This window comes from Magnolia sinica, chromosome 2 (genome assembly GCF_029962835.1).
Source record: "Magnolia sinica isolate HGM2019 chromosome 2, MsV1, whole genome shotgun sequence".
NCBI lineage: Eukaryota > Viridiplantae > Streptophyta > Magnoliopsida > Magnoliales > Magnoliaceae > Magnolia > Magnolia sinica.
Window position 1 is genome coordinate 46,685,147 of NC_080574.1, and position 20,655 is coordinate 46,705,801.

The window sequence follows — 20,655 nt, forward strand, 5'->3', positions numbered from 1 at the left end:
CATGTACTCATCACCATGATTCTGCATTACTCTGACCTTGTGTTCTGAGCACGCTTATATTGTGCACACACTTACACCACCCTCTAAGCTTTCTATAAGCTTATGCACGATTGATGTGTGCAGGTGACGCCAGGACCCAGTCGCAGCCATAATCTCGCCGTAGTTGGAGCATGCAGCAGAGCTTTTAGAGTTTCGTTTCTTTCATTACATTATATTTTCCCTTTCTGTCGCATTGTACTCAGAAGTTTTTGATCATAGTAGATTTTGTGGTGGTGTTCTTGTGGTTATTGTTCGTGGGTTATGCTTTTCGTTATGCTCATTTTGAATCAGACTGATGATTATAAATCCTCCTTATAATATCCCAGGATTGGAACTTGGTGAATGAGTGCTGGGATCCGAGAATGAGGTTCTACGGAGGCTGTCGGCACCGGATTCGGCAATCGGAAATTCTATGAGCCCGGTTTCCGAGTTCGGGGCATGACAGAAGTTGGTATCAGAGCATAACTTGGGAATAACCGAGAAAAACATCACATGTTTACTATGAGCTTAGGGCGATTAGGTTCCGAGTGTAATTCTCAAGGGTAATTGGCGTCAATGTTCTTTCCTATAGGACATGCCGCCCAGGAGAGCGACCCGGGCGCACCCCGCTCCACCACCTGATGCCCCGGCTTTACCACCTGCGCCTCCCGTTCCACCGCCAAAGATCCCTGCTCCCCTGCCTGAGGATGATGTTCCTCCACCAGAGGCTGGTGCGGATCCGACTATGCGTGTGAGTGCCTCTCAGTTACAGCAGATGTTGCAGGCTGTGACTACTGCGCTTCAGGGGCAGGGTAGGCGCCCAGTTGTTTCTTCAGCCCAGGCCGAGCAGGAGCGCGCGAGTGCCCTACTTCGAGAGTTCCCACAATTTGATCCTCCGCGTTTCCAGGGCGAGCCAGATCCAACAGCAGCTGAGAGGTGGCGCTCCGATATGGAGAAGATTTTTGATACCATGTCATGTACGATTAAGCAGCGAGTCCGGTTGGCAGTGTTTCTTTTTCAGGGTGAGGCCGAGCACTGGTGGACCTCCGTTACCCGCGTCGTAGGACCTGACTATGTCTGGACATGGGAGGACTTTATCGACCGATTCGAGGAGTAGTACTTTCCTGACCACATTCAACGTCAGAGAGCACTAGAGTTCGAGACTTTGGTGCAGGGAGACATGACCGTGGCACAGTACGCGGCTCATTTTGTGGCATAATCGAGGTTTGCGCCATATATGGTTGATGATGAGGGGCGAAAGGCCCGCCGTTTCGAGAACGGCTTACGTTACGGTCTTCGAGGCTGTGTGATTGGGCACGAGCTTCCGACCTTTCAGGCAGTAGTGCGGAGGGCTCAGATCTACGAGACGGAGTGGGCCAGCGCGCAGGCCGACAGAGATCAGAGGAGGGGTCAGAAGAGGTAGACCCCCTCCAGTAGCTCCCAGCAGCAGCGACGACCACAGAGGTATAGGAGTCACCCACCTGTTAGAGCACCAGCAGCCCCAGCAGCACCTCTAGCGCCACCCCAGCAGCCATTTGTAGGGACTTGTTTTGGATGTGGTGGGACAGGGCACCGCTTGTCTGAGTGCCCTCGCCCTCATCTGCAGCAGTCGAGGGGGTCACAATAGCCTCATCTACAGCCGCCGAGAGCACCACAGCAACCTCCAGCACAGTAGCAACCTCAGCAGCAGCCTCCAGCACAGCAGCAACCCCATCAGCAGCGACCACAGCCGCCTCAGCCGCCGAGACCCCAGCAGTAGCAGAGACAGCAGTATAGGCCACCGCAGAGGCAGCAGCAACACCAAGGACCTCAGAGGGGACAGGCACCTCCCCAACCAGCTCAAGCTAGATTTTACGAGGCTCAGCAGGATCCGCAGTCATCCGGAGGAGTCGTCGAGGGTATACTTCCTATCTCTTCATGCATCGCCCGAGTATTATTTGATTTTGGTGCTTCTCACTCATTCATGTTCGAGAATTTCTGCCGATCGACTGGATTGCCGACAGAGTCTGCTAGTGAGGAGTTGACCGTATTGACGCCCTTGGGGAGGACCACAGTATTGGGTCGTTTCTGTTCATCTTGCCCGGTTCTGGTAGGTGATATCTTTTTGCCCACTGACTTATTTATGCTGCCAATGACAGATTTCGACGTTATCTTAGGCATGGATTGGCTTACCGAGTACCACGCTATTTTGGACTGTTCTGAGAGGACAGTCACGTTCTACATACCAGGCTTGCCGCAGTTTCAGTTCGTTACAGAGCCCCGAGGAGAGCCGTTATCTTGCTTGATGTCCTGCGCCGTTGAGGAGACTGTTGCCATTTGTATTGATTAGTGGCTGGCTGGTCATATTGAGTTCCAGATAGACCTTGTGCCTGGTATCGTGCCTATCTCGAAGGCCCCGTACCGTATAGCACCGATGGTGTTGCGTGAGTTGCAGTATCAGTTAGACGAGTTGCGTGAGTTGGGATTCATTCGTCCGAGCAGTTCACCTTGGGGAGCACCGGTACTCTTCATCAGGAAGAAGGATGGCTCGTTGAGGCTCTGCGTGGATTACCACGAGCTCAACCGGGTCACGATTGAGAACAAGTACCCGCTCCCGAGGATAGACGATTTATTTGATCAGCTGCAGGGTGCATAGTTCTTTTCGAAGATTGACCTGTGTTCCAGTTATCATCAGATTCGTGTCCGAGAGGAGGACGTCCCGAAGACGGCTTTCAGGACGCGTTATGGTCATTTTGAGTTTCAGGTCATGTCCTTCGGACTTACCAATGCACTCGCGGTCTTCATGCAGTTGATGAACGAGGTCTTTCGTCCATATCTCGATCAGTTTGTTGTGGTTTTTATCGATGACATTCTGATCTATTCGAGGACCCGTGAGGACCATATGCAGCATCTGGAGATCGCCTTGCAGACCCTTCGTGCCCACCAGCTATATGAGAAGATGGAGAAGTGTGAGTTCTAGCAGGAGGAGGTGAGATTCCTCGGTCACGTGGTGACGAAGGAGGATATTGCAATGGACCCCTCGAAGGTTGAGGCAGTGCGTCAGTGGGGCCAGCCCACAACTGCGTCCGAGATCCGCAGTTTCCTTAGTTTAGCAGGATACAATCGACATTTCATTGAGGGCTTCTCCCGTATTGTAGCCCCTTTGACCAGGTTGACTCGGAAGGGCACAGAGTTTATTTGGAGTGACGCTTACGAGCGAGCATTTATGGAGCTGAAGGACCGTCTGACGTCCGCTCCTGTCCTCACTCTTCCCTCTGGGAGTGATGGATTCGTGGTATTTACTGATGCTTCGCGTATTGGATTGGGTGTTGTCCTGATGCAGCACGGCAAGCCTATAGCATTTGTGTCTTGTCAGCTCAAGGTTCAAGAGTTGAACTACCCCACGCATAACTTAGAGCTGGCAGCAGTTGTCTTTACACTAAAGGTGTGGAGACACTATCTCTATGGGATTAGGTTCGAGCTCTTCTCCGACCACAAGAGCTTGAAATATCTATTTTCTCAGTCTGAGCTTAACATGAGGCAGAGACGCTGGATGGAGCTTCTGAAGGATTATGATTTTGACTTCCAGTACCACCCAGGCAAGGTGAATGTGGTGGCAGATGCCCTCAGCCATCAGCCACGAGGCCTGGTGGCACATATGATGATTCAGGAGTGAAGGATGCTCGAGGATATATCAGAGTACGACTTTGATTTTGGTTTACAGTCTTTTATCGTTCAGCTATCGAGCCTGTCGATTCAACCCTCTCTTGTCGCAAGGGTAATCGAGGCTCAGCAGGCAGACGAGTTGTTACAGGATTACCAAGCAGAGGCAACATCTAAGAGTCAGTTAGATTGGCAGATTGGTTCTGATGGTGGACTTCGTTTTAGAGGCCGATTATGTGTCCCGGATATTCCCGAGTTGCGCAGAAATCTTATGACCGAAGCACATCGATCGTGATTTTTTATCCACCCTGGCTCGACGAAGATGTATCGTGATATGAGGAGACAATATTTTTGGGCGGGGATGAAGCGCCAGATTGCCAGTTTTGTGGCCGAGTGTGACACATGCCAGTGTGTCAAGGCCGATCATCAGAGACCCCCTGGTCTATTGCAGCCGTTGAGTGTCTCGAAGTGGAAGTGGGAGCACATATCTACAGATTTTATTATGGGTTTGCCGAGGACTCAGCGCGGTCATGACGCCATCTGGGTTGTCATGGACCGTCTGACAAAGTCGGCACATTTTCTTGTGATTCGTGCGACTTAGCCTTTGGACCGGCTTGCGAGGTTATTCGTTGAGAAGATTGTGGGACTGCACGGCGTACCAGTCTCGATCGTTTCTGACCGAGATCCGAGGTTTATATCTCAGTTTTAGAGGAGCTTTCAAAGAGCTATGGGCAATGATTTGCAGCTCAGTACCACGTATCATCCGCAAACCGATGGCCAGACCGAAAGGGTCAACCAGATCCTTGAGGATATGCTTCGGGCCTGCGTGACTGACTTCGGTGGTAGCTGGGATGAGCATCTGTGATTGGCTGAGTTCGCATACAACAACAGCTATCAAGTGATTATTGGCATGGCTCCTTTTGAGGCATTGTATGGTAGACCGTGCAGATCTCCGAGTTGTTGGACCGAGGTTGGAGAGAGGTGCCTCCTAGGTCCCGAGCTTGTACAGGAGACATCAGAGGTCATCGATATCATCAGGCAAAGGATGCGCACATCTCAGAGCCGGTAGAAGAGTGTTGCTGATCGCCGACGTCGTCCCTTGGAGTTTGATGTAGGGGACCATGTGTATCTCAAGGTCTCACCCATGAAGGGCGTAGTTCGATTTTGAGCGAAGGGCAAGCTTGCCTTGAGATTCATAGGACCTTTCGAGATCATTGAGCGCATTGGCGCTGTGGCATATCGGCTTGCCTTACCATCTCAGTTATCTGGCGTCCACAACATTTTCCATGTCTCTATGTTGAGGAAGTGTGGGTCAGACATAATTCCTGTTATCGATTGGCAGCCGTTGGAGGTTCGTGAGGATGCTTCTTACATCGAGAAGCCAGTTCGTATCCTTGATCGGTAGGAGCAGGTCCTCCGAACCAAGGTCATCCCCTTGGTAAAGGTTCAGTGGGGTCACCATTCTGTGGATGAGGCATCATGAGAGTGCGAGGCTGAGATTTGAGAGCGCTATCCTCATCTCTTTGATGATTGATTGTATGTTGTATGTTGCATGTTGTCTCTGATATTTATTCGATGATGCCTTGTTTCCTCTTTATTATGAGTTATGATTCCTTGCTTTGATTGTGTAAATTTCGAGGATGAAATTTTTATTTAGAGGAGAGAGCTGTAAGACCCGTGTCCTAGTCCGTACCGTTCCGTTGGCTTCCGCGGTCCTTCCAGTCAAATTTCAGCAACCTTTGCATCATATCTGATGTTTACGCGCGATCCTAAGCCAAGTCCCGCACATCGACGTCGACTCGATCCGAAACTTGTATCATAGCGACAGTGTCGTCGCCGCGGTTCCAACGTCGTGACTTGCGCACCGAACCGATACCCAGGCTAGGAGATGTAGGCCAGCGTTTGTTTCGAAGAAACGCAGCGCGTTGCGAATCTCGAGGGAATCTCTACGATATGTCCCATCAATCAATCAATCAATCAATGTCAAGTACAAGTCAAGTCACACCTTACCCAAGTACAACAACCCATCCCTCTTTCTCCACAAAGTCAACTCTCTCTCTCTCTCTTCACCCATCCCTCTTTTACCCAATTTTCAAACCAACCCATGCTTCATTAATTACACCCATCACTCCATCACCTCATATCACCCATCACTTCTCTCTCTCCCTCATTTCTTCTAAGCAAAAATTCACACATTCAACCCCTCTCTCCCAAACCACAAGTGTGGTCTACCTTCTCATCTTCCATCTACACCTTCTCATCTCTCATCCACACCATCTAAACCCCATCATCCACCGTCCAAGGCAAAGGCAAGGAGCATTTGAAGCCAAGGGACTAAGAAGAAAGAAGATAAGGTGGGTGATTTACCATTATTTTAAATTTAGGGCCCACTTGTTGGTGGGACCCATTTAGATGTATGTGATTTAATCAAGAGGGCCCATAGTGGCGGGGTTCCTCTATCTCACCGTATATTTCTCTCTCTCTCTCTCTCTCTCTCTCTCTCTCTCTTTCTTGTGTTGGTGTGGATCCCACCAATATGTGTTATATCTACCCATCCATCTACATCAGACGACGTGGCCCGTCATATTGTAGGTGATGATCCACACCATCCACTGTTTGGATGGACCCAATACATTCCCTTTTCTATGTATTATATTTCATATAATATATATATGATATATATAATATATATGTATTGTATATATATATATATATATATATATATATAATATAAAATATGTATTATATGTATATATATATATATATATATACATATAGGTGGGCCACGTCCAAGTGGGACCCACCACAATGCTTGTATTGTATGTGGACCGTCCAGCGTCCCTGGACGCTGGACGTGGAGTGGTAAAAAGAGGGAAGTGCTGGTTCACAAGCTAGCTTAGAAAAAAAAGAAGAAGATATAATAATAAAATAATATATTTTTTAGGGCACTCATGTAGGCCCCACTTGGATGTATGTATATGATCCAAGTCATCCATCCTCTTCCTCAGATCATTTTAGGCGTTGAACCAAAAAATGAGGTTGATCTGGCTTCCTGGCGGGCCATGGTTTAGGAAACAGTGTTCCTACCTTTGATTTACTCCATGATGCTCCTGTATATCAAAAACAGCCCAATATTAGACTCTTTGGGATTGTATCGAGGTACAGGGATCAATAGCTGGGATGGATTTATCTGAGGTGGGCCCCACCTATTAAAAACCACAGATTTAAGGTTTAAAAAAAAAAAGAGAAGCATGCAACACTGCCGTTGTCAGTATGCAGCAGGCGCTGCCTGCGGCTGACGAGGGGGCGGACGGGCTGGGGCTCACGGCCCCAGCTGTGGAGCCCACGTGATGTGTTTCAAAAATCAACACCGTGCGTTTGGTGGGCCATCCTCCTGGTTATGGTCCACCTAAAAATCAGCCGTAAACAGAGCTCAGCCGGGCCATACCATCTAAAATCATGTGAAGACATGCCTAAAACATATAAAATCATTTGGTGGGGCCTACCTGAGTTCTGGATGTGATTGAAACTTGATTTGGACCCTTAAATTTATGGGACACACACAATGAATGGGCTGGATTTGTGTACCACATCACGGTGGGCCCTAGTCCACGTGATCTCATCAACACTTTGAATGGCAAATAAACTTTACCGTGGGCCCTGGTCCACATGACCTTGCAACAGATTGGATGACGGATAAAAATCACGGTGGGCCTTGCCCTGGTCCACGTGACCTTATGAACAATTAGATGGAAGTGGGCCCCAGTCCAGTGGGCCCTCCCCTAGTCAACATGATTTTATGAATAGATTGGATGGCAATAAACACTACCGTGGCCCATGGTCCACGTGAACTGTTTGGATGGCAAATAAACATCACAGTGGGCCCTACTCAAGGTCCATGTGACCTTATGAATGGATTGGATTGCAAATAAATATCACAGTGGGCCCTACCTTGGTCCACGTGGCTTTATGAACAGTTGGGTGAAAAATAAACATTATGTTGGGCCCTAAGTTGGGTGGAAAATAAACATTAAGTTGGGCCCTAGGTTGGGTGGAGAATAAACATTATGGTGAGTCCTACTTAGAACCCACCTATGTATGTATTGTAATCCACACTCTCCATTAGTGTGGGCTCCACCATGATGCATGTGTTTCACCCAATTGTTCAGTCATTTTGGAAATAATTTAAGGCCCATTGTTGAGGCCCAGCTTGATGTATTGGTGGTCGTTGTTAAGGCCTACCTTGATTTGTATAAGGCCCATATTATGAGGCCCATTGAGGCCCACCTTGATATAGATATGGGGCTCATGCTATGTAGCCCATTTGATATATTTGGGTCCTTGGGTCGAGGCCCAATAAGATGTACAAAAGGCCCATTGCAATGTGTGATTCATGGAAGGCCATCCCTTGGGAGCAATGTTGGTTTGATGTCCACATTGTGAGGATAATGTTGGTTAAATGTCTGCATTACGACTCTCCCTGAGGCCCATTAATAGGCCCATACCTATAGTATATAGGCCGTCTAGGCCCATCTTCATTTTGATCAGAGCCCGTCACCATATAACATGCTTAGTATAGATTCATGATTCATGATCATACGCATCATATGTATGCCTGATATGAGAAGTGATTGATTATAGCATATGCCTTCGGGCAGATCGTTTATGGGCTCCCGGATAGGCGGAGTCGCCCCATATGAGCACTCGGCACGCGTAGGATTGTTGTATGTTTGGTACGGTGATTCATGCACTTGCATTTGTGTGATCATGATCATTATATGCCCTGGCAACATCTGGACCATAGCCTCCACAGACACATCGTGGGTGGCTGGGTTGGATACCGGAAATGTTTGGTTCTAGCATACGGGCGCCATAAATGTCCCTGGGTGAAAATTCCTAAACCCGATGGTACCAAAGGATGACTCCAACGTCGAGACCGAGTGGATATATGAGCGCATGAGGGCCGAATACCAGGAGGCCGGGTCTCCCACTGTGTCGTGGTCGGTTGGAAAGGAGTGTGGCTTTACTCACCCGAGGGTAGGGGGCAATACTAGGCTGAGTTTGACCAACTCACGAATGGGTCCACTATCGATGTGCCGGATAGGTATTGGCAGACTATTGGCTAGGCGGATAGTGAGGTTTCTTATGCTCACTTGGACTGTGTGGCTAGGAGAGCGACAGTGCCATTTGGAGTGTATTGAACCCTGGTGATTATCCAAAATGAGAACTGTACTGATATATGATGAGGATTGGCATGCTTGAGTTGCATCTCGCATCGCATGGCCGTGTTATGGCCGATGACATTCATATCTTCCACCGCATAGCCTTGGTACGGCTGATTGCATTCATGTACTCATCATCATGATTCTGCATTACTCTGACCTTGCGTTTTGAGCACGCTTATATTGTGCACACACTTACACCACCCTCTAAGTTTTCTATAAGCTTATGCACGATTGATGCGTGCAGGTGACGCCAGGACACAGTCGCAGCCATAGTCTCGCCGTAGTTGGAGCGTGCAGCAGAGCTTCTAGAGTTTTGTTTCTTTCATTACATTGTATTTTCCCTTTCTCTCGCATTATACTCAGAAGTTTTTTATCATAGTGGATTTTGTGGTGGTGTTCTTGTGTTATTGTTTGTGGGTTATGCTTTTGGTTATGCTCATTATGAATCAGACTGATGATTATAAATCCTCCTTGTAGCATCTCAGGATCGGAACCTGGTGAATGGGTGTCGGGATCCGAGCATGAGGTTCTACGGAGGCTGTCAGCGCCGGATTCGGCGATCGGAAATTCTGTGAGCCCGGTTTCCGAGTTCGGGGCGTGACATGATACACATTGAGGCCTAGATGGACTAGTCCCTGTGTCATGGTTTGCAGTTGCAGGAGGTTAAGGACGTCCTCCTACTGGTTCTTTTCTTTGTGGTAGCACTGGATCTTGTTTTGGACTCATTATAGGGTGTCGAGTTAAAGGGTAAGGACAATTAGGGACTCTTGCAAGCTACGTTTCTGCCCTACCTACCAACTGAACTGCTTCATCTACGGTCTTGACTAGGTGCATCTGAACTCGATCTTGAATCACCGATCGTAACCCACATATAAATTATCCTACCTTTTACAATTCAGTTTCTGACAGATCGTTTCGTGTTACCTACCGCTAGAATTCTTCGGTGTAATCTGTGATAGTTTGATTCCCCTATTGATAATTTTGGTATTGCTAAAATAATACCTGCTCATAATCACTAGGGAGGAATCATGATCAAAGAATTCATCTCATCCATGGCCATGATGAAATAGGTGCCTTGTTCTGTCAATCACGTGAGAGTTGTAATTGCTCCTACCATGCAAAAGCACTAAATTTTAATTTAAATGCTACTAATTTTATATTTTTATACTCTGGCACGTCCATATAATCAAAATATCTTTCTACTTCGGCTAACCAGTTGAAGAAATCTTCTATGCGTAATAAACCATTAAAATTAGGAAGTTCGGCCTTACCTCAATAGTCTCTTTCAGCACGATCTAGACGATCACCTCCATGGATTAGTCGTCGGGTAAAACTTATTAAGGTCTTCATCGTTAGAGCTCGAATCATCTAGTGTAGCTCTACGATTCACCACTGGTTATGCTCTACAAAAAGCAGGATTGTTCTATACAACAATCATGGGCGGTTGAGCATCGCCTTAGGCTCGAGGTGGAATCAACATATTCGCAAGACGGTCGAGGGTTACCAACAGCCCTCGCATGTCAACTAACTCTCCCGGTGGAAATCTTTCATTCTTTTCAAAAGATAACGTACCTGTGAATCACCATCCATGGGATTTTGATCCATACCTTTGTTGTTTGTCATCAATCAAAGGGGAGTCCTCGCTCTGATACCAATTAACGCAAGGACGAACATGATGAGGTCATTAGGGGTGGGCATTGAGCCGAGTCGAGTCGAGGTGGGCCAAGCTCGGCTCGTCTTGTCCATGGTGTACTCAAGTTCGAGCTCGGCCTCGAGCTCAACATTAAAGCTTGGCTTGTTTGCTAAAAGCTATTGAGTCGAGTTCAAGTCGAGCTAGTGGTTCGAGTTGAGTCGAGTTTACCTTGAGTCGAGCTTGAGCTTATTCATATCATCATATGTTAAGTTATTAAAATTTTGGGTAAAAAAATAAAATTAAATATCTCATATGCTAATGCCACATTACTAAGACATAAATGTTAAACTTCTAGATAATATCAATATCATACCACAAAACCATATTTTGTCCTTAACAATCAACATCAACATCAATTTGAAAGAGTTAAAGTATATCGAAAATTATAAAACCGTTCATGAAAATTTTTAAAGCTTTCCTTCTATCAAGCATTCTGGCCCACATTTTCAATTTCTTGTCATCTTCATACTCTTCAGCATTGAAATTGCTACCGCCCCAAACTAGATGCAATCAATCTGCGTACATATCAGTGTTTCAACTGTATTTGAGGTGAGTGAGCTTCGATACTTGCTAACTACCCTGCTGCCAGTGCTAAAAGCTGATTCTGATGCTACGGTCAAAATTAGAATTGATAAAATGTCCCGTGCCATCATCGAAAGTCTAGGGTATTCACAAGCTCGAGACCTCCACCATTACAGAACATCGAAATTATTATCTTTTATCCTTATGACCGGCCTTCAGATACTTGTCCACTTCGGATTCATTTTTCTATGTATCCATTTCTTCTTCGTCTAAAAAAGACAAAGTCACGAAGTCGCTTGCCCTCAGTAGAAGAACTATTTGCAGTTTGAGAAGTACATATCGCACTTGATGTTTCGGCTGAATTATCAACATATAATGCGAACAACTCTTCAATTGTAGCATTAATAAAGGCGGTCTCCGCTGAGACTCTTTCGAAACTAGAATAAAGCGATCTGAAAATAAATTTAACCATCACCATCTTGTATCGTAGATCCAAGACAACTGCAATGGCCATTAATAAGTGGCATTGAACCCAATACTTATTAAATTTCAATTATATTCCTAGAGCCATCGCTTTTAAAAATTTCAGACCGTCAGTAGCACATTTTTTAAGCGCGTTCATAATGAAAATAATTTTAGGAAGAAATTGATTTCCCGTGGGATACTTATTTCTTAAAAAAATTCTTCATGCAGTCATAAAAAAACTTTAAAAAACCGATGAACATCTTCAGCTTTCTTCCAGTTTTCATCACTTGGCATGTATGCATACATTTTATCATGCACCAAGTTCAGGGAATGCAACTTTAAATTGTAAAGCCGTATCCAACATTTCATAAGTGGAATTCCAGTGAGTGCAGATATCTAACTTCAATTGCAGTTTAGATTTCAAATCCAAACGTTGAATTATATCATTCCATGTACTCAGTCTTGAAGGTGACCCCCTTATAGATTTAAAGCTATCTCGTATGTTTGCAATCGTTGAATCAATTGCTTTAAGCCCTTCTTGTATAATCAAGTTAAGTATGTGGGCACAACATCTAACTTGGAATATTTTACTTTTGAAGAATAGATTTCCGACAGCCTTGAACTGAGTACGTAAGAAAGAAATCAACGTATCGTTGGATGAGGCATTATCTAAAGTAATTGAAGAAATTTTCTTTTCAATGTCTCACTCAACAAGACAGTTGTAAATGCAATCGGATAGTACCACACTGGTATGAGAAGGAGGAACGTGGCAGAAGTTTAAAATCTTCTTTTGTAGTTTCCAATCAGCATCAACGAAGTGTGCAATCAATGACATATATCTCTTTCTCTAATTTGAGGTTGTCCACATAGTCGATGTTAAACTTATTCTGGATATGGATTGTAGGGGAGCTTTCAAGTTAGCTTTCTCAACATCATACATCTTCAAGCACTCTCTTTTCACAGTAGATCGAGAGGCTTTCTCACATCTGGGATTTAGAAATTTACAAAATCCCATGAAAACCTCCATGCTGAATGGCTTCTCATTAACTATCACTAACCTTGCAAACCACTCATTCAGTTTATCCAAGTCATACTTATATGTTGAGAGTGCAGCTGTAAAGTTATCATCTTCAGAAATAGTAAATGAAAGCAGTTGCTAGACTCCACCCTTCAATGTTATTGGTCTCTTCACACATTTATCTAGATGCCTCTGATAGTGAGTTGTAGAAGAACCAGAATGCTTAGTGTAAAGAATCTTATAAAACTTGCATCTAATCTTCACAGAACCATCTGGTTGTGTGATCTCATCGAAAGATTCCTATATCGCTGATCTTTTTTTTCATTTCACAGAACCTGAAGCTGTTTCAACTTTGTTCTCTAATTTTTCTTCATCAAGGAAAAAAAGAGAATTAATTGACGCACTAGGGCCAAGAGTACTTGGGTTTTCTTCAGTAGTCATCTAAAAACCAAAAGATAACAAAAGTAGGATAAGATTAGGGCTTTTATAGGTTGAAGGAATCAGTCAATAACATTTATACGTATATATAAATATATAATACAAACAATGTCGGGCCCCTCCATAAACTGCAAGACACAAGTGTCTTAAATAGTCCCCTAATAAATAAATCCACTGGGATACATACATATACATAACTATATATTATCCATAATTGTTTTAATTTTTTACTAATTACTTTTTAAATATCTTATTCCTACTTGGCTCTATCTAGAGGTGCTAATTGTCTCTATTTCATTCGGTAACATACCATGTACTATCCCCATATAATTTACATACGAGCCAAAATTTCGGCAGTACCTCCCTACATTCTCCAGATATATATAAAATTCAATACTAATTAGTTGTCACACCCACATGTAATCCATTACACATGTAGTGAAAACTAACCAGTAAAGAACAACATATCCGAAGAAAATATAGGGAAACACTACCGAAATTCCAACCACATGCAAATTGAATATTGACAACCTAAGTACATGGTATGGTACCGAACTGTCCACAATGAAAAAATTTAGGAATTCATAAAGAACAAGTATTTTTAGTGAAATGATTGTACTTGTTCAATGTAAATTCTTAAACGGGGGGTATATTGCTAAACCACTAAGTGGCCTAAATATTAATTTACAACATCAGATCACAAATAATACTAAGGATCAATATGACAATATGTAAAGAACAATTATCAAAATATATAACAAACATTTTATCCATACAATTACAACTTTGGGATGATTAGTTATTCCAACAGTCCATTGATTTCATCCACATCTTACCTAGTTAGTCAACACAGCCGCTTATACTTTTACAGAAGACAATTAGACCTATCTAATGAAAGGTCTGGATTTTGACATGTATAACAATTTCTTACATATGAGCGTACAGCTAGATTGTGCTAGCATTCCTCTTTAAGGATACACATGACAGTCTCATGCTGATGTAAAATTTGTGATACATTATGGTTACTTTATATATATATATATATATATATATATATATATATATATATATATATATATATATATATATATATATATATATATATTTATAGTGGGAGCATTCTACCTGACTTCGATTAATAATCCCCAACCTTTCATATAAGCTTAACTACTTGAAAAAAGAAAAAGAAGCTAAGGTTGTATATAAACCGGAGGAAATGACTTAAGAGGGGCCTAACCAATGCAACCTTCACTGTCAATTGATTTCATTCATGTCTAACCAAGCTAGTGAACCCAGCCACCTATATTTTTAATTTTTTATAAAAGCCATTGACAATCAGACCGCCTAATGAAAGGTCTAATTTTTGACACTTATGACGATTTCCTACATATAGGTGCACAACCAAATTATACTACCATTCCTCTTTTAAGATATATCATCCATTGATTTCATCCACATCTAAATTGGTTAATGCAACTGCCTATATTTTTACTATTTTCCATTCTTAAAATCAGATTGGTTGAAAAATTGTAGCCACTGATTCGTTGATGATTTTTTTTTTGAGATATTCTCTGCCATCCAATAAATGTCCAACACTCTAATGTCAGACAATCAAATACGATAATATTAATTCTCAATACATTTAAACCAGCATTCATAATTTTGGAATAGCCAATTTTTGTAGTAATTATATGCCACGTATGCAATTTCTTGATAGATTTGTGGCATACATCCACAGTACACATGGCATACATCTACCTCAATCCATCCCAATAAAAACATGGGCCCTACATTGGATGGGCGCATAGCATCATAGATGTTATTTATCAGACGGTTCTAACTATCAAAATTGGACATTTTCTTTCTGAACTTCAAATGTTTGGTGACAACCCAGAAATCGGTTAGGATTTGTTTGGTCTTTTGGGGCCCACTATTTGAACATTTTGGATTGAAATACATGCATGTCACATGTGTACAGTGGTTGTGTACATGTATATGCTATGAATCTATTATATTGATGGTAATTTACAACTGCTTGCGTATCATTTATCACACTCTGCCAAAGTATCAAAGTATTTTACTTTCCTTGGAAGGGAAAAAACCAATAGGAGGTTCTTCTCTGAAACTGAGAGGGTCAGTATCGGGAGAGAGAGAGAGAGAGAGAGAGAGAGAGAGAGAGAGAGAGAGATGGTGTGCGGGAACATGTGATTGGAAGTTGGAAAATCGATCTAAATCTTAAGCTGGGACCCATGATCAGGGCCACATCAGAATAAAAGAAGAAAAAGAAGAAGAAGAAGATGATGATGATGATGAAGAAGAAATAGATCGGGGCAGTGGGTACTCACCTTGTTGGGATTGGGCGCGGTAGGGCAGCTCTGGTTCGCTTACTGAGGGTAGCATGCGGGCAATGTGTGGGCAGTGTGGTGGTGTCCTGGACTCTCAGTGGAGTGTTGTTCCCGTCGGGCAGTCGTGCGGCGAGCAGCGGCTGGGTGGGGACCTTGTGGGGTAGAGAAAAAGAAGAAAGGGAAAGGGAGAAAGGGAAAGGGGGTGTGCAAGTAGGGTTAGGGTTTTTAATAGTATATATATATATATAATATTTAAATTGAAAATAAAATATATATTATATATATAATATTAAAATTAATATGGTTTTATTTAATCGAGCTGAGTCGAGCTCAAGTTCAAGTTTCGAGTCGAGTTGAGTTCTAACTCTACACGAACTCAACTCGAGCTACAATAAATGAGATTGACTCGGCCCGATTCAGCCATTCAAGCCGAGTCAATCTGAGCTAGCTCGACTCGTAAATAGCCCTAGAGGTCAATCACTATCTTCCTCAAGGATAACTACTTCGAATTCACGAAACTTCTCGGGACTCCTCACATAGACTTCTCGAATCCACATGGAAAAAGTAAGAAAATAGAAATAATAATCTAAAAAATTTGTAGATATGCACTTAAAATGATGAATTTAGAGTTCAAAAGAAGATAACGAAGAATTGGAGATTTAAAAGTCATTAATAAAGAATTCACATGCCAAAGATCCAAGGAAACTAAGTGAGGAATGAAGAGAATCGAAAGTTTGAAGTGAAGAAAAGGAATCCTAAAAATTGGCTAAAAAATGATATTTTGAAACCTCGAGTCTAAAGGAGAAATTCCAAAAATGATTCCAAAAATAGACTTCGATGGCATCGTACTGGCTTCGATGACATTGACAATTTCATTAATTTTGGCTTAACTCGCTGGATAGTTTTGGACTATTTTCAATGACATCGAAGGTGTCATTGAAAGTCGTCGATGACATTGAAGTTTGCCATCGAAGATGCGAGGAGTGTGCAAATTTGAGGCAGTTTGTGAAGTTTTTTGAAGAGGTGCGAAGGTTTGAGTTGTAAAAGTATTTAAAGGAGTCCCTATGCTACTCTAAATCATCTTCTAGTGTTTGGAAGGGGAGAGAAGGCCTAGGTGGAGCGCTACAACGTTCTTCCACTTCGATTTCTTCACGGTTCTAGTAGATCTTTTAGTTTTTCTTTTGTTTTTGAGTTAGCTATGACTAGCTAATCTCTTAGCTAGGGCTAAGGGGTGGAGTTGTAGTTTATTTTGATGCTTCCTTTGTTTTGATTTAAGTATATGATGAATTCCTATTGATTTATGGTTTGAATAAAAGGATTATTTTAAATTTTTTATGGTTTATTATGAGTGAAATTATAATATTTACTGTGAAAGCTTTTGATATCTTCTTATCTGTTTTGGAAGTGTATGATCTATAAAATTTGTGATTCACCATCGTCTCCTGGGCATGATGGATGGTTGAATTCCCTGCGATTATCACATGAATGCTTCATGAAATAACTATGTTAATGAAAAATTCAAATTTTTTTTTTTTTTTGGGGGGGGGGGGGGGTGGTGGAGGGGGTTTACTAATCTATCATTCAACTAGATAGGATAGGACTATAATTCCAATTGTAGCTCTTTGAATCAAGTAAGGTAGCATCTTAATAGCTATATGTGGATCCTTGGCGCTCTAGTTTTTCTCTTTTTTTTTATTGATTACTAATCATAATTGATCTCTCAATTCTTAAGATTATTAGTTTAATCTAGTTTTTAATTCTAGATCTATTTATTTTAGAAGGACGTACATACAAGTCCTGGTGGATATTCGACCTCGGTCTCACCGAGTTATACATCACGACCCTGCACTTAAGGTTGCGAACAAGTTTTTGGCGCCATTGCCGGGGACTTCGGTTGTGTTTTTCTAAGATTGATTAGTATTGGAAATGGGGTAGGAGTAGGACTAACTATTTATTTTGTTTTTAGGTTAGGTTTTTCTACATTTGTTTTTAGAACTAATTGTTTTATGTTTTACAGCAATTGACATAGCAATTTCGAATCCAGATCTTCTATTTTAGTTTTTCTCTTCTGGTAATATCCTTCCTCACTTAATTTTCTTTTCTTATCGCTATAGTATTTTTTCTATAAATTTTATTTTTAAGGTTTCAGCATGTACATGCAAGAGTGGATATGTAAGTATGTTAATCTACTTCTAGAATATGAGAGATACTGTGAAGGGATTTTAGATGATTAAGTTGGGTCAAAACCTATGTCTCAAAAATTTTCTGAAACCATTATCGAGAACCAACTGGAATATAATGCTCCACTAGTTAAGAAGTTTATACATGATCATATGCTGGAGAATAATTACATTCCACCGATTAAGAAATCATTACATGATTATTGGAGTGAGAACAATTGTTTCCCATCTAGCAAGATGAAAATAATGGGTGACAATGCGTACCAACAACCATCAAACCCTTCTACATATGACTTGTATGACTATGATCAGTGGAAACATCATTATTGGAGAGATGGTCCAACAATAGATTATAGTGACCATTCTCTTGGATCACCTACTTATGAGATCCAACTAGAAACAATCTAATAGGATTCACTTCAAAACCAATTGGATGCTCCAGAACAATTCAACCAATTTGTAGAACAATCAATCACAAACATTGCAAAATCTATAGAATTGATTGAATCAACCATTCTAGAACATCAATCGCACCTTATTGATGAGGAAGAGGCTAACTGAGATAAATCTATAGAATTTATCCCAGCCTCAATCCAATCTAGAAACACAACGTGAGGAAAGTGATCGTAACTCGCTTATGAAGAATACTGAAATTGAGAATGAGGAGTTGGATTGTGTTAATGATTATATATTTCAATTTCCTGAAGAGTTGATCTCGATGACTGTCCAAGTTAATGATCGAGAGGCACGGGCATTTTTCAAACATAGTGATGTTGACCCGCTCCACCCACATGACACATCTGATTCCAATGTGGAGTGTGACTTTCTTTCAATCTCATCCCTTGACTCTTTAGAAGATTTCTTGGCACACTTTGAAGATTCTAATGATATCATGATTAAAGACATAATGGATGCCTTGTAAAATAATACCTGGATTGTTGATACTGACTAAGGAAATCAATTTTCTAAAGAGCTCCATTCCATAAATCCTGAATGTTTTTTATTAAAAGTGGAGGAGCTAGAACTTGAGCCGGAGTTTGAAATTTCAAAATGTGTTAAGACTACACCACCTACTGAGAATTTTTCTGAACTTCACATAATTGTAGTCTTAGATTTACCATGTTGTTTTAAATTTGAAAACTTTCCTTTCATAGGTGAATCATATATTCTCTAGTGACCTCAAAATTCTGATAACAAATATGTCGTTGAAGTACATAAATATCTCTAGACATTCATGCTCCAGGGCATCCAAGCCTACTGCAAAAATGGCTTTTGGATGATCTTGTTGAGAAATTTATTGAGATACTAGCCAAAGGAGGAACCATGGCACACGATTGAGTAGTTTTTCATTGTTTTCTTAGTTTAGGATTAAAATTTATTTGCTTTCTTAGGTTTAATTTTCTTTTCGTTATTTAGTTTAGTCAATAGAACCACACAATTTTGTAAGAACGTATTCGCTTTATAAATACTCTTCATCTACTTCCATTTATTTTCAATGCTCTCATTTTAGCTCTTATTGCATATGCTTATACATCGAGGACAATGTAGATTTTAGGTTGGGGGTAGGTTTCCTATTGAAAATTCTTCGAATTTGAGCAAATTTGTTAAAATTTTTAGCTAAAATTCCTCAAAATTCTTAAAATTTCTGTGAATTTAAGTAATTTTGAAATTAATCCATAGAAAGATACTTAATGATGATGATTTACGACTCTTAGATTTTAGTTACTTGATAGATTTCAAAATTAAGTTGAGTTATTAATTTTTAATTAGAAGTTTTAAACATTGATTAAGTTATGATTTCACATGTCACATCTAGCTTACTCATTAAAGTTTAAGTTTAATATTGAATTGTTAACTTGATAATTATTGAGAATGATAGGAACCAAACCTGGGGAATTTGTCTGTCATGTTCAATGAGAAGAACTGAAAAAAAAAATGAGAAAAAGAAAATACCTAGCAAGAAAATAGTTGTCATCGACAGGGCTACCTATTAAAGTTCATTAAAGATTGTTGAAAAGAAGAAAAAAGTGAAATAGTGTGAAAGCCATCGATGGAAAAATCAAAAGCTGGAGGAATAGAGTGTTGAACTCTAACGCAAGTTTTGGTTATCTTGAACTCTTTTAATTATCAATATTATCATGAAAATAGATAATTGAACCTTTGGTTGTGATAAGTCTAAACTTCACTCTACACTTATGAAACTCAATTTTTAAAATTGCTCTAATTAGGGAATTAATGCTTTGAACTTGATTAGGATATTTACCAAGTACTAGAGTTTAGGAGAAAGTAATACTCAATATTAATGTATTTTAGATTTCTATAATTTGGATTGTTTTTAGAACTGCTTGAGCTTATGGAAATTATACATTGGTTTTCGAAATATTTTTTGCATGTTTTGCTCGGGACTAGCAAAATGCTGATTGGGAATGGTTGAGACTCAAATATTGTATATTTAACTTTCAATTATATTAGTTTTCCTGGCATTTAATTGATAATTTGATTTAATTATAAACATTTTTGTCATGCAGGGTGATTCGGAAGCTTATGATAAATATGCGCTTAAAATGATGGATTTAGAACTTAAAAGAAAATGAAGAATAGGAGATTTGAAAGCATTAATGAAGAATTCACATGCCAAAGATCCAAGGAAACTAAGTGAGGAATGAAGATAAATGAAAGTTTGAAGTGAAGAAAAGAAATTTTGAAAATTGGCTAGAAAAATGATATTCTGAAACCTCGAGTGTAAAAAAGAAATTCCTGAAAATAATTTCCAAAATAGACTTCGACGGCATCGAACTGGCTTCGATGACATCGATAATTTCATTAATTTTGGCTCAACTTGTTAGATGGTTCTGAACGATTTTCGATGACGTCGAAGCCAGTTCGATGATGTCGAAGCTTGCCATCGAAAATGCACAGAGTGCTTAAATTTAAGGCGGTTTGTAAACTTTTCTAAGGTGATACGAATTTGAGTTGCAAAACTATTTAAAGGAGTCTCTAATCTGCTCTAAATAATCTTATAGGATTTGTAAAGGGATAGAAGGCCTAGGTGGAGCACTGACAATGTTCTTCCACTTCGATTTCTTCACAGTTTTATTAGATCTTTTAG